The following is a 7165-nucleotide window of genomic DNA, read 5'->3' as shown; positions in this document are numbered from 1 at the left end:
AACATCCTTCAAAAATTCTTTTCCTTTAAGTGATAGGAATTTTTTAATCACTAAACATTTTATAAGAATAGGGGTAATTTCCTAATGTTACAGTTCAGTTCGTTTATGTTCTACTGCAGTAGTTATTGTTAAATTTTTTGTCATTGGTGTTACTTTTAAAAAAATTTTTTGCGATAATATTAACTTCATAATCCTCAGAATGTGTTATGAATTATGATCGGCTGATAGACGATCTTTTGTTTATTCTATTGTCATTATCTGGTTTTTGTTCAGGGCTTAAGTATGGGTAGAATCAATAGTTTTGTATTCAAACTGTCCATACTTGAATCCACGCATTCATCAGAACTGCTATCAAATAATGTTATATTGACAATATGGGAAACTTGTAAGAAATACGCAAGACAATTGATGTCAGCAAAGTTTGCCTACATTTTTTATACAATGTATTTAAATGCATGATAACAATTACATTAGTGGCATCTAACGGCGTGGAGTGGAGAATAGCTTGAAAGCAATGAAGTAAATTGTCTCGAATTCACCAATGATAATTGGCAAGAGTTTCCAAAATTGTCGTATTACGTACGTTTTTTGCTGTTATGCTTGAGTGGTTTAACTGGAAATGTAAATACATTCACAACTACTCTACGGAGGTTGAACGTTAAAGCGAAATCTATGTCTGAACGTCAACTATGATTTACTTGTACGGAATTTAAAACCACTAAACAATACGTAATGAAACAAAAAAAAATTAGTTGTATTAGATCCTATATTTTGCATACTAATTCTAATAACTGGGGACTGTAAAACTTTGCGGCTTTAATGACATCTAAGGTAGACTCCACAGTCCTCTTTGTACTTGGGCCCATGTCACCTACTCATTGGCTAATGACTTGTTGAGACCTGTCATTTGAGAGTCTTGCAATTCGATACTTCTGTTATTGACGGTTTTCCATTGGCTCGAAGTCCTTCAGACAAATTGCGGTCCAATTACAGAAGCAGCGTGTAGGTAAACGAGTTTGGCTTCTAGCCTATCGCTAAATGAATCCGCGAATTTTTCTGGTCTCTACAAATAACCAATACAGACGTGTTCAATGTTTAGTGTTTTCATTTTGTTAAATTACATTTTAAACTTCGTACTCAACAATTTTAATTTTACGGCCATACAGGGCGTATTTTATTTAATGTTTTACATAGGCTAGTAATTTTTTTTTCAATTGTACCTCGTATTTGGGAGGTTTGTTTTTATAACTCCCACCAAATTAAATATCCGTCCCATTTTCGATTTTTGAAACAATTCTATAAGAATTTTCTATGTATCTATCAACAAAAATGACCAAAGTATACCTACAATGTGTAATACTGTAAACATTTGCCAAAAATGAAATTACTAAATCAAGTGAAACAGTGTAACCCCATTTTTGAATTGATTTATATATGTCCATAACAAAATTGATAATTTCTATTAACTAAAATTAAGTAGCTTCATTGCCATTTAGTATTAAAATATGCAGCATAACGGGTTTTACGTTACCGGAAAACAATTTTTTTTTTCGCTCAAAAACAAAGCACACCTTCAAATCAAAAGTGTTGGTGCTTTTTTTGAGAGGTTGGTGAGAGCATAGGCATAAATTCACATAGGAGCTTTGTAGGCCCTGTCTAATGGTCACATGGTCAAAACGTCCAGGAGAAGAGACAAAATGGTAAGCAAAATATAAAAAAAAAGCTATCTTGGAGGATAAATGTTGTAATGTTAACTGTATTATGCTATTATGGGATACCGCGAACGACAAGCATTCAACCAAAATTGTGAAAAATTAAGAATGCGAAACATTAACCGAAAATTCTTACAAGCAACCAGAACCTCAGCACAACCAGAACTACAGTTAGCAATATACTGAAGAAATTAGATACGCCATCAAAATATAATTGAAGCGAACTTGGATAATGCAAGAATGATTTATTTTTCAGTTTCTTTTAAAAAAGAATTATAATTCACTACTGGTTCGTTTGTACTGAATGATGTTTGTTTGGGTTAGAATGGGGTTTGGTGTTTGCGTTTGGAGGTTAACTGTTTCAGGTTTGGTAAACTAGAGTAGAGGCCCATTTACCAAAATAATACCCTGAATATTATGATGTCGGAAACTCGTAAGAAAATGTTAATGTAGTACATTACAAAAAGGCACAAATCAGTCTTTCTCTCTTTTACTCTGTGACCAAAAGGCGTGAGTGAACTCAGAGGAGTTATGATAGAGAAATTTTCATGTTTCGGTTGTTGAGGGCTGAATATGTTTTAACTTTGATTAAAAAATATTTTCCCTGGTCTAAATTTTTTTTCACATTGCAATATTTGCTTGGAAACGTGCTAGTAAAAATAAAACGTATGAGTATTATTTTGACTAAAAACAAGTTTTTGCATCTTAAAAGAATTAATGGTTAATCCATGTTGCACTCTTAAAAATCATTTATCAGAACACCTAAAAATAAGGAAACAGTATATTAGTAGATTTTCATATAATTCCAATAAACAAGCTTTAAAAATTATTTTTGAAATTCTAACTAAAAACAATATCTTAGTTAAGAACTAATTTATTTGTGGGATATTTATATGTATTTTGTTAACAACAAAATTATGTATAACTATGTTGTTATTCAGTGTTAGTGTATACTTATATGAAGAAATGTAAGTAAATAGATTAACAAACATGAAAAACAAAATTCATTGGCCGCTTCTGCTGTGTATCGGTTTAAGAATTGGAAATTGTAGCTGAAGGGTTACGTGCTACAGTTCATCTAGATGATAATATAGATCGAAAATGACCTAAAATTGTGAACTAAGCTAGTGGTACCACATATTCTATTTTCAATATTACTATTTCATTAAGTTCAGTTTATTATGTAAAAAGCCCGTTATCACAGTAGCTACAAGCAAAACTCAGTGTCGTTAACAAGCGTCGGTCAAAGAAAAAAACAGAGAAAAATATATTGTTTTGTGTTCTGTTAACTATTGTAGGTACCAGTACAAGGCTAACCAATTAATTTATAAAAACCAAAGATAATATCGAGAAATTGAATTGACCTAATTATATATTCCCCTTAAGACAAATACATATTAAAAAAGGCAAGAATATATTAAATGGTACCAAATATGTAATGATGTAATATAAATGTATAGAATTCCTCATAGACTTCTAATATGTTGTAGTGAAGCTTATCCGTTCCTAATAAAACTACAAAATAAAGTTAATTAGTTCATTTAATTGACAAAACAATCAACTAACTTATAACAAAAAAAAATATTTTAAAAACAAAAATAAAATTTAACAAACAAAATTAATTTGAAATTAAAATTTTTATTAAAAATTTAAACAAATTATTATACAAATAATAATACATCACAGAATAACACACAGGCAGTCAGACATGAAGACCGCAGTCACCAGTCGCCGGTCACAAGTCGCAGTCGCAGTCGCGGCGGCCGGTCACCACCAGGGCGCGGCGCGGTACAGGTAGGGCTCGGGGGCCACGCTGGAGTAGGCGAAGCCGGCGCCGAGCGGCAGGCCGGAGTACAGCGACAGCGGCACCTCGGGGGCGGCAGCTGCGGCCACAGCAGCCCTCTCCACGGCGGCCAGGTGCTCGGCCTTGGCAGCTGCCACCTCAGGGGTGTCCTTGACGGGCTCGGGAGCCGCCAGGGGCGTCGGCACGCCGGCCAGGGCGGCCAGGTGGGCAGCCTTGGCGGCCGCCACCTCAGGGGTGTCCTGCACGGGCTCGGGGGCCACCAGTGGCGCCGACTCCACAGGGGCGGGAGCCTTGGGCAGGTTGGTGGCGGCCACTCGGAAGCCGTTCACGGGGTCGGCGGTGTAGGAGACGGACTGCAGCTTGCCCTCGGCGTCCACGTACGAGTATCCACCGCGGGTGACGCCGTCCCAGGACTTCACCTCGCTCTTGGCAGACGGACCGCCGGCGTAGCCATAGCTGTACTGTCCCAGCGCGTCCTGGGCGTGGTACTGCGTGGAGAGCGAGTAGGGGTAGCCGAGGTAGCCGGGGCGAGCTAGGGCCACAGCCACCAGCGACAACAGTACTGCCTGCAGGTAGAGCAAACACATCATTACTATTATAACTGTTAGAGCGAGTAGGGGTAGCCGAGGTAGCCGGGGCGAGCTAGGGCCAGAGCCACCAGCGACAACAGTACTGCCTGCAGGTAGAGCACACACATTACTATTATAACTGCTAGAGCGAGTAGGAGTAGCCGAGGTAGCCGGGGCGAGCTAGGGCCACAGCCACCAGCGACAACAGTACTGCCTGCAGGTAGAGCACACACATCATTACTATTATAACTGCTAGAGCGAGTAGGGGTAGCCGAGGTAGCCGGGGCGAGCTAGGGCCACAGCCTCCAGCGACAACAGTACTGCCTGCAGGTAGAGCACACACATCATTACTATTATAACTGCTAGAGCGAGTAGGGGTAGCCGAGGTAGCCGGGGCGAGCTAGGGCCACAGCCACCAGCGACAACAGTACTGCCTGCAGGTAGAGCACACACATCATTACTATTATAACTGCTAGAGCGAGTAGGGGTAGCCGAGGTAGCCGGGGCGAGCTAGGGCCACAGCCACCAGCGACAACAGTACTGCCTGCAGGTAGAGCACACACATCATTACTATTATAACTGCTAGAGCGAGTAGGGGTAGCCGAGGTAGCCGGGGCGAGCTAGGGCCAGAGCCACCAGCGACAACAGTACTGCCTACAGCTCAGAGCACACACATCATTACTATTATAACTGCTAGAGCGAGTAGGGGTAGCCGAGGTAGCCGGGGCGAGCTAGGGCCAGAGCCACTAGTGACAACAGTACTGCCTGCAGGTAGAGCACACACATCATTACTATTATAACTGCTAGAGCGAGTAGGGGTAGCCGAGGTAGCCGGGGCGAGCTAGGGCCAGAGCCACCAGCGTCAACAGTACTGCCTGCAGGTAGAGCACACACATCATTACTATTATAACTGCTAGAGCGAGTAGGGGTAGCCGAGGTAGCCGGGGCGAGCTAGGGCCAGAGCCACCAGCGACAACAGTACTGCCTGCAGGTAGAGCACACACATCATTACTATTATAACTGCTAGAGCGAGTAGGGGTAGCCGAGGTAGCCGGGGCGAGCTAGGGCCAGAGCCACCAGCGACAACGGTACTGCCTGCAGGTAGAGCACACACATCATTACTATTATAACTGCTAGAGCGAGTAGGGGTAGCCGAGGTAGCCGGGGCGAGCTAGGGCCAGAGCCACCAGCGACAACAGTACTGCCTGCAGGTAGAGCACACACATCATTACTATTATAACTGCTAGAGCGAGTAGGGGTAGCCGAGGTAGTCGGGGCGAGCTAGGGCCAGAGCCACCTGCGACAACAGTACTGCCTGCGAGACACATACACAGAATCGTTTTTTAGAGACATATAATACTTAAATACGTCAATGGAAACTACTTTCTTGAATATCATGTCTTTTATACCTCTTACCATGAAACAAAAGTATTTTTTGTTATTTTGTAAAATAAGTCATGTGTTTAATATTTACGTTTGTTTAATGCAATAAAACTCATTTTGACCAATGCAATAGTTAAATTCTAATAGAGATAAGAATGTATAGAGGCTGTTGAACAAGTTTAATGTCAAGCCGTAAACATTTAATGTGGCAGTTATTATCTGTTTTCAATAAAAATAGTTCAATAATGTCGTAGATATTCGATCTTTAGGCTTTTTATAATTTTTTTATAAATATCCATCCAGCTAGTGATAACATTCTGGGAAACACATATCTGGTATCTGATACAATATTATATAATACATTGCTTATACTCTAATTAATGGAGAAACATTTGAAAAAAAAAATACATTTTGGTTATCAACGTGCTCGAATAAAACAATTTTTTAGCATTTCACTTTTTCTACAATATTTTGTGCTCTTGAGCTTGCGATTTCCCAGAGCATCCTGGTTTGTTCGTGTTGCGTCACCCGGATCCCCTGAGCTGTTTGAGGAGTGTTTGAGCGCGAGTGGGAGCGGGTGGGTGCGTGTGGCGTGCTGCCTACCCGTCCAGGGGCGACACTCACCAGGGTGCTCATGCTGCGGTGTCTAGCGCTGCTGGTGGTCCAGTACTCGCTAGGGATGCGCCTGAGTGGTGTCTGCCGCCGCGCCCCGCCGCTTATATACCCGGCTGCCCCTCCTCCACGGCTCCTCCCTCCACCGCCCGACCCCCCGACGAGGCGAGACATCGCAGCTGGGCAGCTCTTCCGTAGCCCCGCCCAACACGTCGACACCGACGTTTTGACTCTCCTCGCGCGTGCGATTTCGAGGTCGACCTTAATTTTACAGACTGCGACTCTGTTTGTGGCCGCCGGGTCGTAGCGCGCGTTGAAAGCTGCTGACCGGGTGAACGTGGAGATTCGGCGAGGAATCACCGGACGTGATATGCCTCTGTCCCACGAGTGAAACACTCCAACATGTCGTCGCTCGCTTGAGAATGCCGCCTGATCAACATTTCTGTAACACAACAAGAAACTCAGGCTGTGATTGACTGAAAATATTATGAACTGGGCTTTTACGGTTTATTATAAGAATGTACCGATTGGGTTTTAAATTAGTGCAACGAAGAAAAATGTAGTTTGTGGAGGTATTGAAGGAGGGAATAACCGTTTAAGAAAAAAAAGGTTTAAGCAATCAAGGTTTTTAAATGTTTTAGTTTTAACTTAGTACCTATAGCCTGCATTTTATGTAATGCTATTTTTTTTATTTTAAAACGTAATTTTTGAATCATTTGTGCGATGGTGCTGCTATCTCTGTTTTTTTTTTGTGTGTAATAATTGTATGGGCGGATGCAAAATGTCCGATAGAATCCGTTGGAACCAAGAGCCAATTTCTTTTAAAATTTCATTTTGTAGGTATTGTTTCCTAAGTGACGATATACAAAACACGGAGATATAAATCAATCATAGCTGTATGTCGAAAAGGATTAAGTAAGCATGTGTAGACGGTGAACTTGCAGCGACTTGGCTTCAACATGAAGTAATCTTCAAAATCTCTTAATTTATATTTGTACTGCTAACAGAACAATACGGTATGTCTGCAATGTAGCATATTTAAAAAAAGTCACAACATCTGCCATTCACACATATTTCAAAGTTAT

This window comes from Bacillus rossius, chromosome 15, assembly GCF_032445375.1.
Source record: "Bacillus rossius redtenbacheri isolate Brsri chromosome 15, Brsri_v3, whole genome shotgun sequence".
In the NCBI taxonomy this organism is placed as follows: Eukaryota; Metazoa; Arthropoda; class Insecta; order Phasmatodea; family Bacillidae; genus Bacillus; species Bacillus rossius.
This window is presented reverse-complemented; position numbering follows the sequence as displayed.